General features: G+C 45.0%; 1 protein-coding gene across 18 annotated transcripts in view; it reads left to right on the top strand.

Moving 5' to 3' along the window:
- The window catches only part of SV2B (synaptic vesicle glycoprotein 2B), a 188,440-nt gene that overhangs the window by 13,838 nt on the left and 150,313 nt on the right, over positions 1-24,289 (top strand). For 9 of the 18 annotated variants that reach the window (XM_063640102.1, XM_055277143.2, XM_063640099.1 and 6 more), the window contains exon 2: positions 15,696-15,783. The exons of 6 other annotated variants lie outside the window; for them this stretch is intronic. The gene's annotated coding sequence lies outside the window, so the exon portion shown is untranslated. Of the gene's footprint in view, positions 1-14,849; positions 14,988-15,695; positions 15,784-15,840; positions 17,677-24,289 lie in introns of those variants that run through there. 3 more of the 18 variants (XM_063640094.1, XM_063640098.1, XM_063640100.1) reach the window with 2 other exon arrangements.

The following is a 24,289-nucleotide window of genomic DNA, read 5'->3' as shown; positions in this document are numbered from 1 at the left end:
GGGATTACAGCGTGAGCCACTATGCCTGGCCCAGATGTAATCATATTAAGTATGCAGTTTAGGAGCCTTTGGCAAAGACCAGCTGGCTTCATTTCCTCCTCCTCCGGGGCACATACACTACATCTCCAGGCTTCCCTTACAAGTGGGCGTGGCCATGTAACAGTTTCGTTGATGCGGTGAGAAAGGTGTGCTCTTCCAGGCTCCTTTTCATCTATTGGCTGCCCCTGCATGAGGCTATCTCAAGTGCGAGAAATAAACTCTGCCTATGCTAAACTACTGACATCTTAGAGTTTGTTTGTTGCAGTAGTTTAGCTGACTTTCACCCACACAGAAGCTGAAATTTCAATGAGCGATTTCTCACGAGCTTATGGGAACACGTTGAGGAGGATCCAGAGGCATGTTTCTTGATAACATGAAGATTAAAAGGTTATAGCTGAGCTGTTGGGTTGCCTGTAGCCTGGGTGCTCTTTAATAGAGAAAACGACTGGGGTAAACATCCAGTTTTTTTCCTGTGATGAATATACCAGGAGCATATATATCTGAAAAGGCTGAAGTTCAATATTTTCCCTTTTCTTCTCTAATTGTTTCTGACTTCTACAACATAATAGGAATATATTGTAGAATCCCATATCATTTTTAAACCAAGAGGTTCTTTCTGATACAGGTTACATAGCCTCAGACAACTTTAACTTCTCAGAGGCCCAATTTCCTGATCTTTAAAATAGTTGCAGTAAGGTCTGTTTTCTGGGGTTGTTGAGGCATTGAAGGAGATCATATTTGTCAGTGCATAGTAGAGTACATTATGCACAGTAGGTGCTTTCCCACTGGACTGTGGATTCCCTGAGAGAAGGACTGTGCCACCTTGTCTACCACTGTAGCTCCAGTGTCTAACACAGTCCCTGGCACATAGTAGGTGCTTAACGGTTAGTTATTTTCCAAACTTAAAGTGCCTTAAAGACACCTGTGTATTAAAAGGGAGAAACAATGTACCCTGGATTGGAGAACTGAGAAAGGTGTTGGAGGAACATGGAGAGGGTCTGGACAGTCTAACACCTTAGCCTTGAGGTGCTGGGAGGGTTAATCTGTGAGTTCACCACAAGGGCGAGAGAACAAGAATTTACACAAGAAGATGGGGAAACATCCTATCTCTAATGTGTGTGCTTGGGATTGCTCTATATTTGGATGATAACTCTCTCATCTGAGGTTAATCCTCTTTGTCCAAGTCATCCAGCCAAGGGATTAACTGCTTTAAACTCCAGGCCTCGCTGGCCTTGACAATGTGAGCTTGGCGTTGCTGGTGCTCAGGGACCCAAGGGGTCTGTTTTTATTGGCTCGACACACAAGGTTCCTCTGTGGTTATTTAATCCCAGCCTCTTAATCCTATGGAGGAAGAGACTGAGGCCTAAGAGGGGAGGTAACTGTTTTCTTGCAGCAGCTTTATGATGAGAACCTCTGTTTCCAGCTTAGAGTTCTCTTCTGTACTCTGTGCTAGGCTCCAGGGAAGGCTTCGGGAAAAGGGCCCTAGCTGAAAGAGCAGAAGAACGGGTCTCTGGGAGTGCTCGTGTATTGATAGAAATTCCATATTGTGTTCTGGGGAAGTTCCCACTCTGTCTGTCAAAAGCCCAGCCTGCTCCCTTGCTAATCAGTGGGCTATTTGGAAACATGTCCCAGGGTCTGGGTCCTCCAGCCATTTTCTAGCTTTGTGTGCTCAGTCCATGATTCACAATCTAGGATGAGAGAGCCTAGCCCAGCTGGGGTCACATGCCCATTCCTGAGGGCACCATAACTATGACTCCCAAGATGGCATGTAGTGAGGAAAGGGGAGTTTCTTAAAGGAACATTGGAGAGTTGTTGCTGAAAGAAGGGGACACGGGTCCTGAGCAGGCAAAGCCCGCAGACGTCCACTACACACACTGAGCTGGTTTCTCTTGCTGAAATAAAGATTACAAAGTGCTACCTTTGTTGGTGAGTGTCGATGACTTTGAAAGTGGGCAATTTCTCCATCTCCCCTTCCTTTTTTTTTTTTTTTGAAACAGAGTCTTGCTCTGTTACTCAGGTTGGAGTACAGTGGTGTGATCTTGGCTCACTGCAATCTCTGCCTCTCAGGCTCAAGCAATCCTCCCACCTCAGTCTCCCGAGTAGCTGGGACCACAGGCACCCCCCATCATGCCTCGCTATTTTTTTTTTTTTTTTTTGTATTTTTAGTAGAGACAGGGTCTCGCCATGTTGCCCAGGCTGGTCTTGAACTCCTGAAATCAAGTGATCCATCCGCCTTGGACTCTCAAAGTGCTGGGATTACAGGTGTGAGCCACTGCGCCTGGCCTTCCTTATTTTTTTCTAAGGGGTTTCTAAGGGGTTCACATTTTTATAACCATCTCCTTACTTGCCCTAGTCTTGCATTTTAAGAATTAAACTATGTAAAATTCAAATATGTAATTCTCCCTAAAATCCCTTTCACATTTATTTATTTATTCAGCAAATGTTTATTGACTTCTCATTGTGTTAGGCATTAGAGTTAATGATAGGTAAGGAAAACGTGATCTCTGCCCTCAGGGTGTATAGTGTAGAAATTTGTAAAGAAGCTTTGTTTCACATACACCTTAACAGAGTACATGCACACACATACATACACACATAAATATACATATATAATACATTATTATATACTTCAGAATTTCTAGCTTGCTTATAACCTGAAGGCCTTTAAGCCCAACTGCTGCTCATCAGAAGTCCTAACTTGGTTAAAGAAAGGGGTACATTGTTGAATCACAATAATGAAGAACATTTTGCTAAAGAACATGACTTTGCATTCTCCCTGTGCATAGAACATCTTGGAAGTTGAAGAGTTAAAAAAATCCATCTTGGTATCAAACTGCCTGCTATTCTGTTCTCCTAAAACCAGGAGGGAGTGGGTGGCCTTCATTTGTGCTGCTTCTGTTTGCAGGCTGTGAATGAGGGCTGGCACCCCTGGTTGCTTTGTTGTTGTGTGGTGGTGTTTGAACACCGGTCAGCATATTGCTTTGCTGTTGTCATGTTATTTGTATAATCCCAGCAGCTGGCAATTGTGTAATAATTTTTGAGAGCCCCAGATATTTGCTTAGAGAGAATAAAAATAGGCAGAGAATGAGGTGTGCTCTGCATCCCGTGCAGAACGTTGTATGACTGCACTTCACAATGACAGGATTGTTTCTTGGTTAGAATTCCCCGTGGGACTTTCCCTCCTCAAAGTTCAGAGAAGGGTCATGCATTCTGGAAGGGAAGCCTGTCTTATCCTCTTTGCATGCACTGACAGAGCTAGAAAAATTGCCTCAGCCCTTGCAATCTGGTCAGGCTTGTACTGATAGGGAACTCATAAACGGCTGTATTAGTCTGTTCTCATACTGCTATGAAGAAATACCCAAGACTGGGTAACTTCTAAGGAAAAAGAGGTTTAATGGATTCACAGTTCCATGTGGCTGGGGGAGCCTCACAATCATGGAGGAAGGCAAAGGAAGAGCAAAGGCATGTCTTACATGGCGGCAGGCAAGAGACCATGTGCAGGGGAACTGCTCTTTATAAAACCGTCATCTTGTGAGACTTATTCACTATGATGAGAAGAGCATGGGAAAAATCTGCCCCCATGATTCAGTTACCTCCCACCAGGTCCTTCCCATGACATGTGGGGATTATGAAAACTACAATTCAAGATGAGATTTTGGTGAGGACACAGGCAAACGATATCAATAGTCACAATGGTTTTGAGCCTGAGGTCTGTACTAGTATGCAGACAGAGCACAGAGCACAGAGCCACATCTTTGTCTCCTGCTTTTTGTTCCATGGTGGCAAGAGTATGGGTCTGGAGTTAGATTGCTGGGATTGAAGCTTGTCTCTTTCACTTAGTAATTGTGCTAAAATTCTCTGCACCTCAGTTTCCTAACCTGTAAAACAAGGATAATATTAACTAGAATTCTATCTTACACACTTGTTAAAAGGAATGAATTAAAGGAGACAATACAGTGCTCAGCACAATGTTGGACATATAGCAAGGGTATTAATTAGCTGCTACTGTATGGCAATAATGCTGCCTAACAAATAACCCTAATTATTGCAGTGACTCATACAACAAACTTTACCTTACTTATGAGGTGGCCAGTCAACTGGGATTGGCTCTCCTTCATGCTGTAGGTCAAGTTCAGGTCTGCTTCATGCATCTCTCATCTCTCCACCAGATGCTACCAGCAGCTACCAGGGACATATTCTTCTCATTCTTCTCATGCCCAATGGAAGGAGGACATGAGGAATGCTAAACTGTCCTAGTACATTTAAAGCCTCTGCACTCATCATGTTTGCTAACATTTCATTGGCCAAGGCCAAATGACATGGCCAAACCCAAACCCATATCAGTAAAGTGGGAAAGTATACTCTTCTCACAGTAGAAGACCTGGCAAGAATATGGATTATAATCATATCACATGGGGGAAAAGAATTGGGAGTAAAAATTTGATCTACCAAAGTAAGTTCCCTATGTAACAAGATGTTGAGTGGGACTTTTTTATTGCCCCGAATGGGCATTCAGATTGCAAATCTAAAAATAAAGCCTTAGTCACTCTATTTGTTAAATAACTGGAATTCCTCATGACTTTCAAGAGGTATCAAAACTGGCTTTGGGACCCACAACTCTAAGCCCCTGGGTCTATGTAAGTAGAGGGATAAAAAAGTGGGTAGAATTTTTGAAATCTTGGCCTGTAACAAATACTAGCTTGAGGTGAAACACTTTTTGCTCCCCATAAAACCAAGAAAAGGGCCTCCAAGAGACTCCCTTATGGGGAGTGGAGATGCTTGCAAAAAGGGAGACAGGGTATCTTGCACCCTAGCTGGGTGTTTGCTGATCCACGGTTCTGGTGGAATGGAGTCTACCATTCAGGAGAGCGCTTTAGAGGGTTTGATGTGTGCCCTGGAGTTTGGGGCATAGAAGACATAGAGTCTGGTGCCTCTTCTAGTCTGGACATTTTGGCAGGCAGCTGATTTAATGGGGTAGCCCATGCCAGCAAGAAAGATGGGTGGTAGTACCGTGCTAAGGGAAGAAAAGAACATTTTTTCCTTTGCACTCATTGAGGGCTTGGGAAGGTACAGAAAGCTCCACAGGAAGAAGCCTGATGTGTAGGGGAGGAGCAGGAGCCCCAGGGCTGTCCAAGCTCAATCACAAAAGGGGGAAATCTGCCTGGAGAAGAGGCTGGGTGCGTGGACAACTGGAGGGTCTGAAGCGGGACCCAGCTGCCCCTTTCTGAGAGGCTCCTTAGTGGCCAAGAGGGCCGAGGTGAGGCTGAACACTGTCTCAAGAAAACTGTATACACAGAAGCCACCACATCAGACAGCCCAGTCCAAACCAGAGCCACGCCAGGGAGGGACATCTCTCTGTCATCATCATCATCATAGTTCTTGCTGTGATTATGTTTTACTTATTCTTGTTTGAATGAACAAAATTTATCTGCCTTCTTCCTCCATTTCTGGTTCCTCTTCATAGCTTCTTGCCTCCTCTCATCAGCTCTGTATGGAGACTTGCAATACTTTATATACCGGTGAATGAGCTGTCTCGGCTTGGAGGCAGGGCCTGTGGGGGTGGGCATGCTGGCTGATCCGCTTGGGGCTCCCGGCTTTTACTCCTAATCCTCAGCTTCTGTCTGGCCTGTAGCAGATGGAATCCTCTGCAGGTTGCTCGGCCAGTTGATCCACTTTTTAAAACAAGGCAGGGTCCAAAATACATAAATAAAATGCTGGCAGGGAGCATATCTTTGCAAGGAGCAAAGGGTTGGCATTTCTAAGGCAATAAGCTTTCCCCAATGGTAGGAGCTATCTTTTTAAGGATAAATCCTTTTCTAATTTGACAATCTTTTAGCTCTCAGGGAGATATTAAATAGCTCCAATGGATAAAGAAAGAAGTTAAGATTTCCTAAGGTACTTTGTCATTTGAGACGCGAGTACAGAGCTATGGCCAGCAATTCATTTGTTCTCATGCTTAGATCTGGGCCATTTGGTGACCTGCCTGAATTTAGCAAGTGACAAACCCCACTCCTGGCTCTGATTGTGTAAACTGATACAATACCCAGAGTGCGACTCGTTTCAAGCTTTGCGTTTGCCAGGGATTTGGAAATTACCCAAATCTATTGCTGAAATTAGTGAAATATTCAAGTTTCCATCCAGGTGGCTGGTTTCCTTATGCCTATTAACTTTTTCTTTCTGATTAGAAAGGTGGTATTTGCCATTGAATACAATTTGGAAAATAGGAAAATTTATAAATGATAAAGCTCTTCATTCATGCTGCCAAGTTGCATTCTAGAAAGCTTGTTCTAGTTAACCTGACAGCTAGTGCTATGCATGTCCCCCTCAATGCATCTTTGTTTGCAATGAGTATTATCCTTAAAAGGAAAATCAAACATTGTCAATTTGTTAGGTGAGCAATATTTTATTTTTCATTTATTTGATTGCTTATGAGATTGAGCACTTTTATTTATTGACTGATTGTATGTCCCCTTCTAAACATTGTTTTTCCATGCTGTATGTCCATTTTAAATTAAGCATTAGTGTTTTCCATATTTGTAAAAGCTCTGCATATATTGAAGATATTATTCTCCTTGTTACTCTCATAAGAAATACTTCTAAGAAATATTCTCATAAGTGTTGCAAACATTTTCCAAACCGATTTGCCTTTGATTCTGTACTTGAGTGGTCTCCAGCCTGGGTACCAGAGCCAGGCTTTGTGTATTAGTCTGTTTTCACACTGCTGTAAAGGACTACCTGAGACTGGGAAATTTATGAAGAAAAGAGGTTTAATTGACTCACAGTTCCACAAGCTTAACAGGAAGCATGACTGGGAGGCCTCAGGAAACTTAAAGTCATGACGGAAGGGGAAGCAAGCACCTTCTTCCCATAGTGGCAGGAGAGAGGGAGTGAGGGAGGAAGTGCCACACACTTTTAAACCATCAGATCTTGTGAGAACTCACTCACTATCATGAAAAACAGCATGGGGAAATCTGCCCCTGTAATCTAATCACCTCCCACCAGGTTTCTCCCCCAACATTTGGGAATTATAATTCAACATGAGATTTGGGTGGGAACATGGAGCCAAACCATATTACTTCGTCTCTTAAAAATGCTTTGTATTTTAAATAATGATAGAGGCCCGGCACGGTGGTTCATGTTCCTGTAATCTCAGCACTTTGGGAGGCTGAGGCAGGCAGATCCCTTGAGCCCGAAAGTTGGAAACCAGCCTGGGCAACAGGGTGAAACCCCATCTCTGCAAAAAAATACAAAAATTAGCCAGGTGTGGTGGAAGGCACCTGTAGTCACAGCTACTTGGGAGGCTGAGGTGGGAGGATCGCTTGAGGCTGGGAGACTGAGGTTGCAGTGAGCTATGATTGTGCAACTGCACTCCAGCCTATGTGAAAGAGTGAGAACCTGTCTCCAAAAAAAAAAAAAAAGAAAAAAAATAAGAAAAAAAGGAAAAGTAAAAGAAACATTTCACGTATAGAGAACTTAATACAGTCTAGGCTTCAAGTTCTTTAAATTCAATATCTCATTTAATCCTTCCAGTTTTCTCAACACGATTCAGGTGGCAGATGGCAGAGCTGCAGCACCCACTCAACACTTTCTGATTCTGAAGCCTGAACTGTTAACCTCTACAGTCTATACGGTCATCCCCTCGCTTAAGGTTTTTGCAAATTGTTTCCCATGGTTTAAGGTGGCAGAGAACTAGTCTTTTAACACACTAGTTTTGGGTCTTATGTTAGTAATTCGTTTCATTTTTTTTCTCTTTGAAATAAAAAAGTGTTAAGGTAAGGCTAACTTTGCTTGAAGTTTAGTGAGCACTGCTGATTTCGAGTCAAAGTTTTCTTCACGTCAGGCAAGTTTTTATCTAGTGCTATGGTTCTCAATCCTGGCTGTACTTTAGAATCAGGTGAGAAATTTATTAAATTCTTTTTCCCCTAACCCTCCTGAGAATACTTAAGCCAGAATCTCTAGGGATGGGAGTATAAATTGAATTTTTTAAAAATAAGCTGCCCAATGATCCTAATGTGCAGCCGAGACCCAGTGACAGAGCAAACTTTCGGTTATTATTACTGTTTCTATTGTTCCATTTTCCCATAATTCTTGGGTAGAATCTTGCTTCTTTTTCTTTCATGCCTATTATGTCATTATTTTTTGCCTTTTTATATTTTTTTCTTTTCTGTCTGAAGGTAGACTTGACATATGGGCAAACTGAGCAGGGCACACATTAGCTGGAAGGGAAAGCAGAGTCAGCTTAGAGATGAAAGCAAATAAGATCTGAACACCAGCTCTCTTGAACCACATGGGTGCTTATCTTGCCCAGGGAATTAATTCCTTTACACCACTCCTTTCCCCTTCGCACTCACCTCAAGAAAGCATCTATTTATATATTAATAGTGTTTTTTTTTTTTTTTTGAGATGGAGTCTCGCTCTGTTGCCCAGGCTGGAGTGCAGTGGCGCAATCTCGGCTCACTGCAAGCTCTGCCTCCCGGGTTCACGCCATTCTCCTGCCTCAGCCTCCTGAGTAGCTGGGACTATAGGCGCCCGCCACCAACCCTGGCTAATTTTTTGTATTTTTAATAGAGACGGGGTTTCACCGTGTTAGCCAGGATGGTCTCGATCTCCTGACCTCGTGATTCGTCCACCTCAGCCTCCCAAAGTGCTGCGATTACAGGCGTGAGCCACTGCACCCGGCCCAATGGTGTTTTAAAAGTAATGCTTGCCTGTTGACTTCAGGAGTCTGACCCCAAAGACTGAACTCCCAATATGTGCTAAACCATCTCCCCTTTGGACTCCCACTATCTCAGCTACTAGAAATGTATTATCTCACTGATATATGTTCCATTAAAGCCAGGGGTGTCATGGATGCAGGTACAATGAGTACAGAGTCAGATTCAGAGAAGGAGTTGATCAACGATACCCTCTCCCTCCTCCATCAAGAATTAAGTCATGCTGTACACAAATGGAGTCTCCAGACATCCTCCCTGGGGAGACAGTCTAGAAAGCAGGAATGGCTGGGGTTGATTTCCCTGTCTGAATAATTTTTAATGGCTCAGCTTTCTCCTGCTGGGTCGACTCTCTGATCCCTATGCCTTGTAAGCCATTTGGACACCACGCCCTGCTTCTCCTTCTCTGCCAACATACATGCTGCAGAGCAGACTCCCCCATCCTAGTTTCCTCTCCATCCTTTTTGCTGCTTCTAGTGACTACTTTGTCTGAGTGATTTTTACAAAACTGGACATCCCATTAAGATGCTTTGCACCTGGGGCTCATCTTCCCCAACCATTTGTCTGTTCTTAGTCCTGTACTTTCCAAGACATCTATTGAAATAAGAGCTTGATCCTGGAGGATATTACATTAAATGAAATACGCCGGGCACAGAGAGACAAACACTGCCTGATCTCACTGATAAACGGAATCTAAAAAAGTTGAGCTCATCGAAGTAGAGAGTGGAATGGTGGTTACCAGGGGTTGGAGTGAGTGTGTTGGGGAGATCCTTGTTGGTCAAAGGATACTAAGTTTCAGTTTGACAGGATTAATAAATTCAAGAGGTCTATTCTACAACCTGGTAGCTATAGTTAATAACAATGTATTGTATTCTTGAAAATTGCTGGCCAGGTGTGGTGACTCACGCCTGTAATCCCAACAGTTTGGGAGGCTGAGGTGGGGGGATCACTTGAGCTCAGGAGTTTGAGACCAGCCTGGCCAACATGGCAAAACCCTGTTTCTACAAAACAAAGTACAAAAATTAGCTAAGCATGGTGGTGTGCACCTGTAGTCTCAGCTACTTGGGAGGCTGAGGTGGGAGGATCACTTGAGCCTGGGAGTTCATTAAAGCTACAGTGAGCCATGTTCATATCACTGCATTGCAGCCTGGTAACAGAGCAAGACCTTGTCTCAAAAAAAAAAAAAAAATTGCGAAGGGAGTAGATTTTGTGTTCTTATTATACACACATACACATACAAAAAGATAAGTCTGTGAGGTTTGGCTTGGTTTAGCCTTTCCACGATGTATTCATATTTGAAAACAACATTTTGTACATAACAAATATACATAATTTTTATTTGTCAATTAATGAAAAGAAATAAGAGCTTGAGGAACATACGGTGTAGGTGGGCCATAAAACCACAGAGCCTGCACTTGTATACCCACGGAGAACCTCGGGAGACGAGATCTGGTTCCATTCATGCAGTAAAAACTCCAAAAGTGGTCCTTGTGTATACTGTGTGACTTACAGCACACAAATGGGGAGGTGTGCATGAGGATTTGTAGTTGCTGAAGGCCAGTTATTTGTCTAGCACTTTCTGAAGAGTAGACTTGAGGAGTGGTAGAGTTGTGATGCAGGTCTTCGGACTCCTCATGCAGTACTCCTTTCTCTGTTCTGGGCACGTCTTCACTGAAGGTCACCAGAGAGGGGCAAGGAGAGACTAACTGGGAACAGGCAGGATTTGATAGTTTGGAAAAACCAGACAATTGAACTCCAGGGGAGACGACCCTGGGCTCTAAGCACACTTGGTCGGTGTCCCAGGCATATCTATAAATTACTCCCTTACCTAGAAATCACCTGGCACTGTTGCCCAGAGAGGTGCCTTGAAGAGGTACCTAGAGAAAATATTCAGCTTGCAAGCTGCTAGTTCACAGACAGGCTTGAAATCCCTCAGAAAATACTTTGTCCATGTCACCTTGTTGCACTCCTCATTATGGGAAAATCATCCTGGGTAAACACCAAGGTGGGCAAACTGTGTTTTGGCTTGCTGGTACTGGTTTGCCATTCTTTTCTCACCACATTCATTAAATTATCAAAATTCTATGAGGATTTAAATGAATGTTCCAGCTTCAGGGCCCATCTGTTCACACTATTTATTCCCTCGGGGAAGTCACGAATCTGTCATTTGCGATTTTAGTTTTTGTGTCTACGATGCCAGTGGTGTTTCCTTCTGTGAGGCACGACTTCCCAGGCAGGACTCTTGGGAGGATTGTGAAGCTAATGGCACCTCCTTCCTCAGGAAGTGAGACACCTGCAACCGAGTGTGAGGTGCAGCAGCCAAGAGCCAGTGAGGAAAAGAGCCTGGAGGGGGAAATGTGCATTCCTTACTTCACAAGACAGAATTTCAGGCCTGCAGAGGGATCAGGGACTTCCTTTAAGTCATCCTAAAACTTTCTACCATCCCCAAATGCCAAAAATAATTCTTCTCAAAAGAAGACTATTCATTTGCTGGGGCTGCCATAACAAAACACCATGGAGCGGGTGATCTAAACAACAGAAATTTCTTTCTTTCAAAGAATTTTTTTTTTTTTTTTTTTTTTTGAGACAGAGTCTCACTCTGTCACCCAGGCTGGAGTGCAGTGGCACTATCTTGGCTCACTGCAACCTTCACCTCCTGGGTTCAAGCGATTCTTGAGCCTCAGCATCCCAAGTAACTGGGACTACAGGCATGAGCCACCACACCTGGCTAATTTTTGTATTTTTAGTAGAGACGGAGTTTCACCATGTTGGCCAGCCTGGTCTCCAACTCCTGACTTCAAGTGATCCACCCGCCTCAGCCTCCTGAAGTGCTGAGATTACAGACATGAGCCACTGCGCCCAGTCCAGAAATTTATTTCTGATGGTTTTGAAGGCTGGAGGTCCAAGGTCAGGGTGTGGTCAGGGTTGGTTTCTACTCAGGCCCCTTTCCTTGGCCTGCAGATGGCTTCCTTCTTGCTGCCTGTTCACATAGCCTTCCCTTGGTGCCAGCACCCTGGGGTCTCTGTGTGTGTTCAGATTTCCTCTTCTTGTAGGGACACAAGTCAGATTGGATTAGGATCTACCCTAAAGGTCTCATTTTAACATAACTAACTCTTTTGAAAGGCTTTATCCAAATACAGTCACATTCTGAAGTTCTGGGGGTTAGGACTTCAGCACACAAATTTTGAAGGGACAGAATTCAGTGCCTAGCAGTGCATGAGGGTATAAACACTTGTTGAGGTTCTATTCTGTGCCAGGTACTGCACTCATGAAGTCACATGTTTTCTCATTTACCAAAAAGTCTTTATAAATCATCCAATGGTGATCCCAGCTGGTCTTTGTATGATCATCATTGTACAGTCAGTGCAAGGAGTGAGGCTTCCCTTAAGAACTTAGACATTTGGCCAGGCGCAGTGGCTCACGCCTGTAATCCCAGCACTTTGGGAGGCTGAGGCAGGAGGATCATTTGAGCCCAGGAGTTCAAGACCAGCTTTGGCAACATGGCAAAACCCTATCACTACACAAAATACAAAAAAAATTAGCCAGGCCTGGTGGTGCACGCCTGTAGTCCCAGCTACTTGGGAGGCTGGGGTGGGAGGAATGCTTGAGCCTGGAAGTTTGAGGCTGCAGTGAGCTGTGTTCATGCCACCGCCCTCTGGCCTGGGTGACAAAGTGAGACCCTGTCTCAAGTGGCAGAACAAAACAAAACAAAAACTCAGGCATTTAAAATTAGGGCAAAAAGAGAAGAGTGAGAAAATAAAGTCACCTTAAAGAGAGAAAAGGGTCCTCAAACCTACTGTACTTGAACCTAACTGAAGTGAATATATTGGTAACAATAATGGTGGTGGTGATGATGATGATAGTCGATGTTTGTTGAGTGCTACTTTTGGCTGGGTGTGTGTTCTAAGTGCTTTAAATGAATTACTTAATAGCCACAACTCTAAAGAAAGAACACATCTAACATTCTTAAGAGGGATTGGTCAGCTAAGTATGCATAGAAAAAGGAGCTTCTCAGAAGGTGATGTTGGCATTGAGTTACAAATACCACCTAAGAAAGACAGCATCTAGCTAACAAATTCAGGTGTGAGGGTTCCTTTGGCAAGGCTATGCCTACTGTGCGCCTGAGGGCAGCAGGCTCTAAGGTGGAGACCCAGAGCAGTGACTCATCTGCTTCTGCCTCTTCCAACTCTGTGTTCCTGAGCCTCCATCCAAATAGGGGTTGACCTCCTGTGTTGGTCTGATAGGAGGTGCTGAACATGCCAAGATGAGGATTCTGTCTTACAGGTGGATCTCTCCTTGCAGATAAGTAAAATGACATTCTGGTTGATATCTCCATCTGGAGATAATAGTGGGAGAGAGGCTCATGGTTGTAGGGCTGATGAGCCAGGTCTTTGGCTTGATTTAGGGTAAGAGTCAGACCCTGGACGGGGATATTGTATTTGTTTCCTATTGCTGCAATACAGAAAAGAAATCTATAGACCAATACCTCTGATATATAGACACAAAAATCCTCAAGAAAAATACTAGCAAATAAAATCTAGCAACGTAAGAAAATGATTATACACCATGACCAAATGGCATTTATCCCAAGAATGTAAGTCTGTTTTAATGTTCAAAAGTCAATCAATGTCGCCAGGCACGGTGGCTCAAGCCTGTAATCTCAGCACTTTGGGAGGCCGAGGCAGGCGGATCATGAGGTCAGGAGATCGATACCATCCTGGCTAACACAGTGAAACCCTGTCTCTACTAAAAATACAAAAAAATTAGCCGGGTGTGGTGGCAGCGCCTGCAGTCCCAGCTACTCAGGAGGCTGAGGCAGGAGAATGGCGTGAACCTGGGAGGCAGAGCTTGCAGTGAGCCGAGACTGTGCCACTGCACTCCAGCCTGGGCGACAGAGTGAGACTCCATCTCAAAAAAAAAAAAAAAAAAAAAATAGTCAATCAATGTAATATACCACATTAATGGAATAAAAGAAAAAACTTACACAGTCATTTTAATAGACAGAAACACATTTGACAAAACCCAACACCTTTTCATAATAAAAATACTTGAACTAGAAATAGAAGGGAACTTCCTCAACCTGATAAAGGACACTTATAAAAACCCCACAGTGAACAACATCATAGTTAATGGTGAAAGACTGAATGCTTTCCCTTCAAGTTTAGGAAGAAGACAAGGGTGTTCACTCTCACCACTTCAACATTATAGGACACATAGCATGGGCTTTGGAATGAAAGAACTTGGACTCAAATGATAGCCCCATCAATCACTAGCTGTGTAATTTTGGGCAAATTGCTTAACCTCTCTAAGCTTGCCTTAGTTTCTCCCTGTATACAATGGGATGATAATTATACCTACATTGCAGGTCTTTTTTTGAGGACTGAATGAATGTCAAGCTTCTAGCTCTGAGCTGGGCACAGGGTGGATATTCACAAAATATTCTTTTTGCTTTCTTCCCCCTGGGATGCTCAGCTTCATCTTAGAGAAAGAGAACGGTGTGGACAAGACAAGGTGGGGAGAGTGGGAGGCACATTTAAGCATTTTTGAGACACTTTAATTAACGGGCAGAGGCCAGGCTGGAAACAGATCAACTGTGCCCTTTGTGCGGCTGTTCCAGACAAGCTCATTATGCCACGCCCTCTGCTTGGGACTGCCAGGAAGGCATGGTGTTCTCCAAGCCCCCACACTGACGGCACTGTCCAGCCACTCTTCTGTCCCTCAGCAGGAAGGCTCAGTAGGGGTTTAGAAAGCAGATTGTCCACACCGTCCTGATTTCAGGAAAGAAAAGCTCTTTCTATTGAACAAATAACCTTTTGGATGAGAAAGAAAAGAAATACTCCAGAGGCATGACAGTCGCAGAAGGGGCCCCAGGGACAGCCCAGAAGGTGTTTGTGTGTGCAGGGAGCTGAGATGCAGGGGGAAGTGTGGTGGGTGGAGGGAAGGAGGAGTGAGACATGTGGTCTCAGCGTTCTGCTGAGCTTTAGCCTGCTACCTCCATAGTGCAGTTAAGGTTTTAACTTGTGCATATTGGGGCATAGTAATAGTCCCAGGGGTTCACCAGAATTTCTATGCTAACTTTGCAAAGCTATGCAGATTCAGGAGTAGTTCTTTGAGCTTTTCTTTTCTTTTTCTCATTTTAAGCATTAAAGTGACATGCATTTTATGAATGGTGAGGAAACTTGGGATAAGGTCATGAAGAATGGCATTTGGTGCTCTGCAGAGAAAAACATCCCTCAGGTATTTGAACCTATTGCACTGGAGAAAAAGAGAAAAATATACCTACGAAGGCTCTTATTATCATTGTCAGGTTCATCCCAAGGGCTCAAATTAAATCTGGGATTGTGCAGAAACTGCGTTTCCACCCTCTGGGGACAAATCCCATCACCAACTGTGCTCTGTGTGTAGCAGAGATTTTCAGTCCCTCCTGGGAGCTGTTTTCACCCTCTCCCACCAGTGAGTCATCCTCAGAGGCTGTTCTCCAAGAAGGTGGGATGGGAGAGCAGGAGGAGGTGTCAGAATGTAAAAGCTGTTCTGTTCTTTCCTTGACAATTATCTTTGCAGCTTGTTAGTAAGATTTTTCTGCAGAGTCAGAAAAAGTGAATGGACCAGGTACTCACCCAGGGTCTGATTCCACCCCGCAAGCCCTCACCTAGCTGAATATGAGATCCCTACATTGCTACTGGTGCTCAGAAAACTATATCCAAAAATGAAGGCCTCAGAAGCAAAAGTGTTTTTCTCTTGCCCGTCTGTCTGTCAGTCCCAGTCTCTCTCAAGGCTAGCCATAGAAACCAGAATCCTTCTTTCCCAGGGCAGATCATAGAAACCAGAATACTTTTTCCCCAAAGCCAGCCATAAAACCTAAAAATACTACTCTCACTTCCCTCTGCCTTTCTATGTAAAACCTGGCCATAAAGAAATTATCTGACCTACCTTCTTTGACTATAGGTCATAAGACTCTCAGTCCAGAGAGGGCCCTGCCCCACGCCCAGAAGGAAGGAATGCTGCCCAGAGACGACCAGAGGAATCTAGACAGGTAGGTCTTCTGGGTTTTCTCACTCAGTCATGAGCACTAGATCCTATCCTTTTTGTTCAATCCTATTTCTCCATGGCTGTCTATACTTTGTTGAACCCACGCATAACAGTGGCCAATTTCTCTTATGTCTTTGGGTCTTCATTCTGAAGGCTCCCATGAATACACATCAAATAAAGTTGTATGCCTGCCTTCCAATTAATCTGCTTTTGTGAGCTGATTTTTTGGTGAAACTTCAGAGGGCCAGGGAGCCCTTGGGCCCTACATGGCCACGTGTAAGTCTTGTGTCCTGCTGCCTTTCAAACAGGAGTGAAATAATCCCAGTGACAGCATGTGTGAGATCCTTGGGATCAAGTCACTTCAACAAATATTTAACATGCCCTGGGGTAGGTACGTGACACATTACAGAAATGAGTAGGTCGAAGATATCTAACCTTAAGAAAGTTAGAGTCAAGTGGGTTGAATACATGTGCATTTGCATGTATTTGCATTTCATAAATGAAATTTACCATTTCATAAGATAAAGTGAAATGAAGGCTGTGGCAAAGGTATCGGTAAAGTGCTGGGTTGTGATGAAGGGGGAGAAATCAATTGTCTGGAGATGGAACTGGGGGAGGAGGGAGCATCCAGGCTGAGTCAAGTGCGATGGTGGGGATCAGCAAAGATGTAGTATGTTTTGGAAAAGCCCAGAACCGGAGCATGGCCCTAGTGCATGGATGAAGCTGCAAGAGTGGACAGAACCAAAACAGAAGGTCACATGTGCCCAGCACAGCACACCGGGCACAGACTAGGACTGCATCTGGCTGCCTCCAGATGGCTTTAGGGGCCATGCAGAGGACAGTGGTAGGCATAAGGGAGCCAGTGGAGGCTTCTTTGGAGGCGATCTGTTTGATGTGATACGATCTGTGGATGGAGGCAGTATGACTTCGTGGCTTCTGGCCTCTGCCCTGGAGTTGGAGAGCCTGGGTTAAAATCCCAGGCCTGCCACTTACTAACTGTGTGACCATGAGTGTGGTTTTCCTCAGCCTCTGTTTCCTCATTTGTAAAAGAGAGACAAGAAGAGTACTCATGAGGGGATCTCGGGAGGGTTAAGAGAGATAATGCATGTAACATGCTTAGCTCAGTGCCTGGTCCTTGGCAAAGGCTCAGCAAAGGGAGCTGATATTAACAACTATTCCAAGGAGATGGCCGTCAATGCCAGGGGTGGATGAATTGGGAAGAGAGGGACAACAGGCCTGGGGCCACATGGGCAGCTGTGGCCGGCATGCAGGTCAAGCGTGCCAAGGCCTGAACATGAACAGTGGTAGAAGAAAGGAAAGGAGAGATGGACGAGATGATTCGTAATGCTGAGATGAAATGGCTAGGACTTGGCAAGTCTAGGAAGTGGGGCTGAGGAGAGCGAGAGGAGTGACACAGCTGAGGTTCCTAGGTTAGGGCAACTGGAGGGAGGATGGGAGGAGTCTTGGAGGAATACTGAATTCCATATTGGGCTCTCTTCAGTGAACAGGCTCAGGAACCAATTGCAAACTCAGGGACAAGGTCAGGGTTGGAGTTACGTGCTTGGCTAGGGCTGAAGCATCATGTGGCAGAAGTGGCTGAAATCATCCAGGGAGACAGAATAGAAGCAGAAGAGAAGAGTCCCATGCTAGAACCATAGAGAACATTTGCATTGAAAATGGAAGTGGAGGGTAAGGAACAGGGAATGAGAGAGAGAGAGAGAAGCAGCTGCATTCGGGGAGGAAGGAGAAGAGTCAGGAGAAAGCTGGTGTCAGAGATTCCAAAGCAGGAGGGGTCTGACCAAGCAGGTGTTCACGGAGGACAGGGACCAAGAGGAAGCTCCTGCGTGTAAGTCAGGACGTGGCTTGTGAGTCTTGCAGACATACTGCCTGCATGGAGGTGAGAAGAGTCGTCCTGGGGGCGAAGAGGGGAGCGGGTGGTGGTGCCCGGGTCAGTGAGTCCTTCAAGATGTTTGGAGGTGAAAGCGAGGGGAGAATGTTGGCCAAGCTTGTAGGAAAGAGGATTGAAGGAAATGTCTTTAGGGTGTGTGATATTTTAGTATTTTTACAGGGTAAAAAATGAGAGTGTGAGAAGGAACTTGAAGATGCAAAAGGAAGAGATGGTTGATGGAGCCAAATTCAGGAACACATAGGGGGGTGTGGGGCTGAGAGCAGTGAGGGGTTAGCCTTAGAAAAGGGTAGCTACGCTGTGGAGGGAGAGGAGGAGAAGGGAGTGGGTGAAGATGGGAGACTTTCTGAGAGAAGGCTTTCAATGAACTAGCGAGTGAGGTCAGGAAGGGTTTTGGAGATGGGGTGCGATTCAGGGAAAAGATGTTTTCTTGTTTCTTGTTTTTTTTTTTTTTTTTTTTTTTTTAAATAGAGACAAGGTCTCACTTTGTTGCCCAGGCTAGTCTTGAACTCCTGGGTTCATGCAAATCTCCTGCCCTGGCCTCCCAAACTGTTGGGAGGTGTGAGCCACTGCACCCAGTCCAGGGAAAAGGTTTGGAACGGCCCTCATGGGGAATAAAACTAGGCACAACTAGGGGCATTGACAAGCAGGACTGGGGGTCAATCGATTTGAACATCTGTCTTGAGGGGATTGAGCAGATAAGCACACATATATGTATACATATAATACACATATATGTTTGTGTGTGTATGTGTATATGTATATATTTTACTGTGAGTGTTTGGCAGCCTAAGTAATGGGCAAAAGAAAGTGGGTTTGCAGATTGGGTGCAGTGGCTCATGCCTGTAATATCAGCACTTTGGGAGGTAAAGGCGGAAGGATTGCTTGAGGCCAGGAATTTGGCATCAGCCTGGGCAACATAGTGAGACTCTATTGCTACAAAAAATTTGAAAAAAAAAAAAAAACAAAAAAGTGGCTGAGTGTGGTGGCTCATGCCTGTAATGCCAGCACTTTGGGAGGCCGAGGCAGGCGGATCACTTGAGATCAGGAGTTTGAGACCAGTCTGGCCAGTACGGTGAAACCCCGTCTCTACTAAAAATAAAAAAATTAGCTGGGTGTGGTGGTAGGTGCCTGTAATCCCAGCTACTCGGGAGGCTGAGACACAAGAATTGCTTGAACCTGGGAGGCAGAGGTTGCAGGGAGCCAAGATTGTGCCACTGTACTCTAGCCTGGGCCACAGAGCGAGACTCTGTCTCAAAAAACAAACAAACAAACAAAACTTAGCCAAGTGTGATGGTGTCACGGGTAGAGGGTTGTGACTGCAAGTTATTGAGGTTCTTGCTGTTTTGAACAAAGAATTGGACAAAAACGCCCAGCAAAGCAAAGAAAGAATGAAGCATCAAAAGAATGAAAGCAGGGATTTATTGAAAATGAAAGTACACTCCACAGTGTGGGCGCAGACCCCAGCAGTGGCTCAAGGGCCCAGCTACAGAATCGACTCGGGTCCAAATACCCTCTAGAAGCTTCCCATTGGCTGCTTCATGCTTACCTCATGTAAATGAAGTAGTAGCCCACAATCAGTCTGATTGGTTGCGGAAAGCGGCCAACCAGAGGCTGAAGTGAAGTTACAAAGGTCACACACCTGTGCGAACATTGGTTGCAAAAACAACCAATCAGGGGCTAGGGTGAAGTAAAGTTATACTTCTATGCAAATGAAGACTCGGCCTGCAATCAGTCTGATTGGTTGTGGACAGCAACCGTTCAGAGGCTGGAGTGAAGTTACAAAGTTGCAAACGAAGACTGGACCCTCAATCAGTCTGATTTGTGGCAGACAGCCAATTTTCCATCTGCTCTGCAGAAAAGGTCAAAGGGACCAGTAGCCTCTGGTCCTTTTGTTACTTAGGCATGGAAAGTTAGGGTTTTCCTTTTGATTTAGTTCTAGGAAGTCAGTGTGAAACAGTTTAGGTTTTTTGCCTCCAGACCCTATTTCTCCTGCCTCAGTGGCACATGCCTGCAGTCCCAGCTACTGGAGAGGCTGAGGTGGGAGGATACGTTGAGCCCAGGAGTTTGAGGCTGCAGTGAGCTATAGTCGCACCACTGCACTCCAGCCTGGGCAACAGAGTGAGATCCTGTCTCTCAAAAAGAAAAAAAACAAGTGAGTTAACGTAGGGCTGAAAATTGTGCATGTCTCTGGTTCCTCATGGGAATTGGTGCCATTTCACTTAAGGCCAGTGCATAATAAGGGCTAAAAGACTAAAGACTATTGGGCATCTGTTGCGTGCCAGGCCTTGAGAGATGTATGTTACCTCCGTTAGTTTATTTAATTCTGTAACACCCGCATGAGGGAGGCCACATCATTATTCACATTTTGCAGGCGAAGAAACTGAGGATCATAGAGATTACGATACATCAATATGATCACAGCAAAGAATAAGCAGTGAAGGTGGAAACTGACACCAGTGCATTTGTAGGAATTAAACATTTTCTCCTGCATCTCCTGCCCACAGCACAGACTGGGTCTCGGGGCTAATTAGACATGAAAAAACAGCATTTCCTGTTGGGGCTGATGTGCTAGTAAGCAAAGGGTTTTGATGCAAAAAAAAAAACGAAAAAAACAAAATTGAACTGCCATCCTCCTGCTTCACTACTCTGAGGCAATATGTGTGGGAACTTTTTCTTCCTTGTCCTTTTTTTTTTTTTTTTGGTTGAGGCTCTCTGCTCAAATGCACGGGAATTGACAAATTCTAATCATAGTCTATTTTGGAGAGAGTGTTAAATTATTCAGAGGTAGGCACAAATAGCACATCTCTAGCTTCGACTTCCTGCTTGAACCTGCAGATGTCAATTTATTGAGCCCTGTGAGGGTCTGCAGAAAATGCCCGGGCCAGAGTGGGGACAGGCGGCAGGGCTTCCATCCACTGCCCAGGAGGCAGGTGCTCGCTGGCTGCTGTCTGGAGTCTGCCAACTCCAAACTCTCTACGCTTCTTGTCCCTAGGCAGCAGGGTCACTGGACACAGCTTGGCGCCATGGCAACAAAGTCCTTGACTGGGGCTTCTTCTGATTTCTCTTGTTCTCCCTCGCCTGGGTGTCAGTGAGCCTTCCAGGTATGCAATCCACGAGAAGCTGGAACTTCTGCAGTGCACTTATGGTGATCACATTTGGGGTTTTGCATACTCTGAGCTCAGAAACGTCCACATGCACATGAGGGCTTTTTGCAGGATGCTTAAAAAGTGAGGCATGTTGAGATATCTTAAAAATAAGGTCGTCCCATGCCTCTTCACCACTTTCTTTCTTCTTTTTTTTTTTTTTTTGAGATGGAGTCTTGCTCTGTCTCCCAGGCTGGAGTGCAGTGGCGTGATCTCGGCTCACTGCAACCTCTGCCTCCTGGGTTCAAGCGATTCTCCTGCCTCAGCCTCCCAAGTAGCTGGGATTACAGGTGTGCATCACCACGCCTGGCTAATTTTTGTATTTTTAGTAGAGATGGGTTTCACCATGTTGGCCAGGCTAGTCTCGAACTCCTGACCTCAGGTGATTCACCCATCTCCGCCTCCCAAAGTGCTGGGATTACAGGCGTGAGCCACGGGCCCAGCCTTCTCCACCACTTTCCTGTCATCACTCATCCTCTTCTTTCCCAGGGACCTCTTTGCATCTTCTGATAAGGATGTTGCTACAATTCAGAATCCATTCAAGATCGCTGGGATTCTAGGCCTTCCCTGTGGAAATACCTTGAGGGATGGACAGAGCCACCAGGTAGCTGTAACTAGGATGATTATTTAATTTAGGATCCAAACCTGCAAGAGAGTGAAAAGGGGGTGCTTTTTACAAATGACTCCAGGACACCTGGCATGATCAGGCACTGTCTGGAGCAACTTGGGAGGATGGCCACTGGAAAGAACACAGGCTCTGGAATGAAGTGTTTTGCTTAACATTTAAGAACCTCAGTTTTTTCATCAGTTAAACTGACATCTGCTTTTCATGGTCCTGTCGGAGTAACATATATAAAGTGCCAGGCACAATTCCTAACACATAAGTGTTCAATATTTATTAGCTCCTTTCCTTTAAAAAGCAAACAACCCCAATAAAAACAACAGCAACAACAAAAACTGCCCTGTACCAAAAAATCATTTCTAGCCTTCCAGCAGGTGGGATTGAGTTCCACCTATGTTCACTGCCTGCCTCTTCCCCCAACCATTCGTTCTAATGCAGAGGTGGAATATTGCTTTCCCAGGCAATCATTTCCTTTTCTGCTCAGATGTTTCTGGTCTCTGTATAACAGTATTTCTCATTTTTTTTTTTTTTTTTTTTTGAGACAGGGTCTCGCTCTGCTACCCAGGCTGGAGCACACTGCTGTGATCATTGCTCACTGCAGCCTAGACCTCCCCAGCTCACCTGATCCTCCCACCTCAGCCTCCCAAGTAGCTGGGACCCCTCTCCGCCATCATGAAATTCTAATACTACAGATACACTGTATATCTTTTTCTGTACTGTGGCCCTTGAGAGGCCACAAGCCATTGCGATACCTAAGATTGTTTTTCCTTCCCCTCAAAGAGCAGATTATCGCCCTTTTGGAAAACCAATTTTCATCCTGTTGGAGGCAATATCCACCCCTTTGAGAATGCATGGCATTCGGCATGAATCTTTCACTCTTCCCACTTCACCTCAGATTCTCCCATGTCGGGGGTGTCGTACTTCTCAGTTGGAACCTACCTACATGGTGGTGAGGGGAAAAACCATGAAAAACAATAAGAGGTACTTTTTGTTGAGCAAGAGCTTCATGGTACATTATCTCTGATCGTCACAGCAATCTTGCGAGAAAATTTTCTTTCATGGATGAGAAAACTCAGGCTTGGAGGGGTAAGTCACCCACAACTGTGGGGTTGAATGTAAAACAGCATCTGTCTGATATGAAAATCGAAACCATGACGCCATACTGCCTGCTCATTCATAAAGGCCAGGGAAAGGTAATAGTAGAAGGAACCGGCATTTACTGAGCCGTTACTGTTTCTGAAACTCTGGTGCTTTACCTGCTTACTTATTTCACATCTTTGCTCTGTGGAGTTGGGGGTATGTGCCTAGTTTTAGAGACAAAAGATGGGTTTGCAGTGATTATTTTTTCAAATTTCACATGGCTAGCAGTTCATGAAGGCTGAATTGTAACCCAGGTCTGCCTCTCCTAAAACTCCTCTCTGTTCATTACAAAACACAGCTCCTAGGAGGAAGTGCTATTAGCCTTCACCTTGCAGGAGGGCAAGAGAACCACACGATTGCAGCTTTCTGCCACTGCCTCTTCCCCAACACACACACTTGATTTTTTTTGTCACGTGTAGATATGAAAATAATATAAAGTTAGATATGAAGAGAATATAAACCATAACATTTTGAAAACTTTGTGTACTTAAGTACTGCCTTCACAAACTCCTAGGGATCTGGGAATCCCAGATTAAATGCCACCGGTCTCTGATATGCCAAAGAGGGACCTGCTGGAGAGAACTTAGCAGGATGCCATTCAGGTGGGCATACTCAGATGCAGTGTAGCATAGGTATAAACCTCAGATCAGTCGGGAGAGAGAGGCTGACCTCGGCAGGTTGCTGGAAGGTTTAATGTAGGGTTGATGCATCCGACAGCTAGAACGTAAGGGGTCAGTTTGTGGGTGACTTACTCTTTAGGGGCCTTAGGTATATCCTTGGAGAGAAAACCTTTATTTACATGTACTGATCCAGCTAGTGGAGAACCAGTGGGAAGGCCCATGCGCCTCGGGTGCTTTGTCCCAGGGAGAGAACTGTGCAGTGGGGTAAGGGTTCTCAGCTCAGCTGTCCGCAAGCCCTTTACATCTTCATTTCATCACTGGCCTAATTTGCTGAGCCCTGACCTGACAGCCAGGTGGGGCGAACCATTCCATCCACACCCTGGAGCAAGGAAGCTCTAGGTTCCTGTAAGGCAAACTGCCTTTTTAGTTGTCAGCAGATCTCTCTCGGGAGCAGGAATGGCGGCTTCCTTCCCTCAGGGAGGAGCGGGTGGTGACAGCGGGGTTGACCAGCTCTCCCGCTGTGCCGAGAGGCATCTGGAGGCTGGCACATGGGATCCAGAGGTGGATGGCAGTGATGAAACAAGAGGGCAAGCAGCTTTGGCCGGAGAAGCAAGAGGGCTCTGGGTAGCCTGCTTATAGGAATAAGCAGTTGCTCTTGGCAACTTACCTTGACTGGGATTTTGGCAGATGAAGGAAAAACTATCTGCTCCTAAATGAAAATTTGATCCACGCAGAAGACAACCTGCAGGCAAAGCAAAAGCACTGGTATGTGATTTTTGGGGAAGAGTATGAATGATGCAACTTGTAAACCAGTTATTGGGGTGACTTGTAAGAAGCAGGCAGTCACTGAGCCTCAGTTTCCTCAGCTGGGAGGTGAGAGGGCCAGGTCACATAACCTCCAAGACCCATGTATTTTTTCATGGTTGTATAAATTTTTTAAATGGTGTTATTAAAAACTTAAATATGCCAGTGGAACACTTCTCCAGCCTCCAACTACTAATCACCCCAGTTAATGAGTTGTTTAAGCCACCCTCATATTAGAGTCTAGCCACTTCCATTGTTTTAAAAATTGTATG

The sequence above is a fragment of the Symphalangus syndactylus genome, chromosome 5 (genome assembly GCF_028878055.3).
Source record: "Symphalangus syndactylus isolate Jambi chromosome 5, NHGRI_mSymSyn1-v2.1_pri, whole genome shotgun sequence".
Classification (NCBI taxonomy): domain Eukaryota; kingdom Metazoa; phylum Chordata; class Mammalia; order Primates; family Hylobatidae; genus Symphalangus; species Symphalangus syndactylus.
The sequence above is the reverse complement of the archived record's forward strand: the minus strand, read 5'-3'. Positions and strand labels throughout refer to the sequence as shown.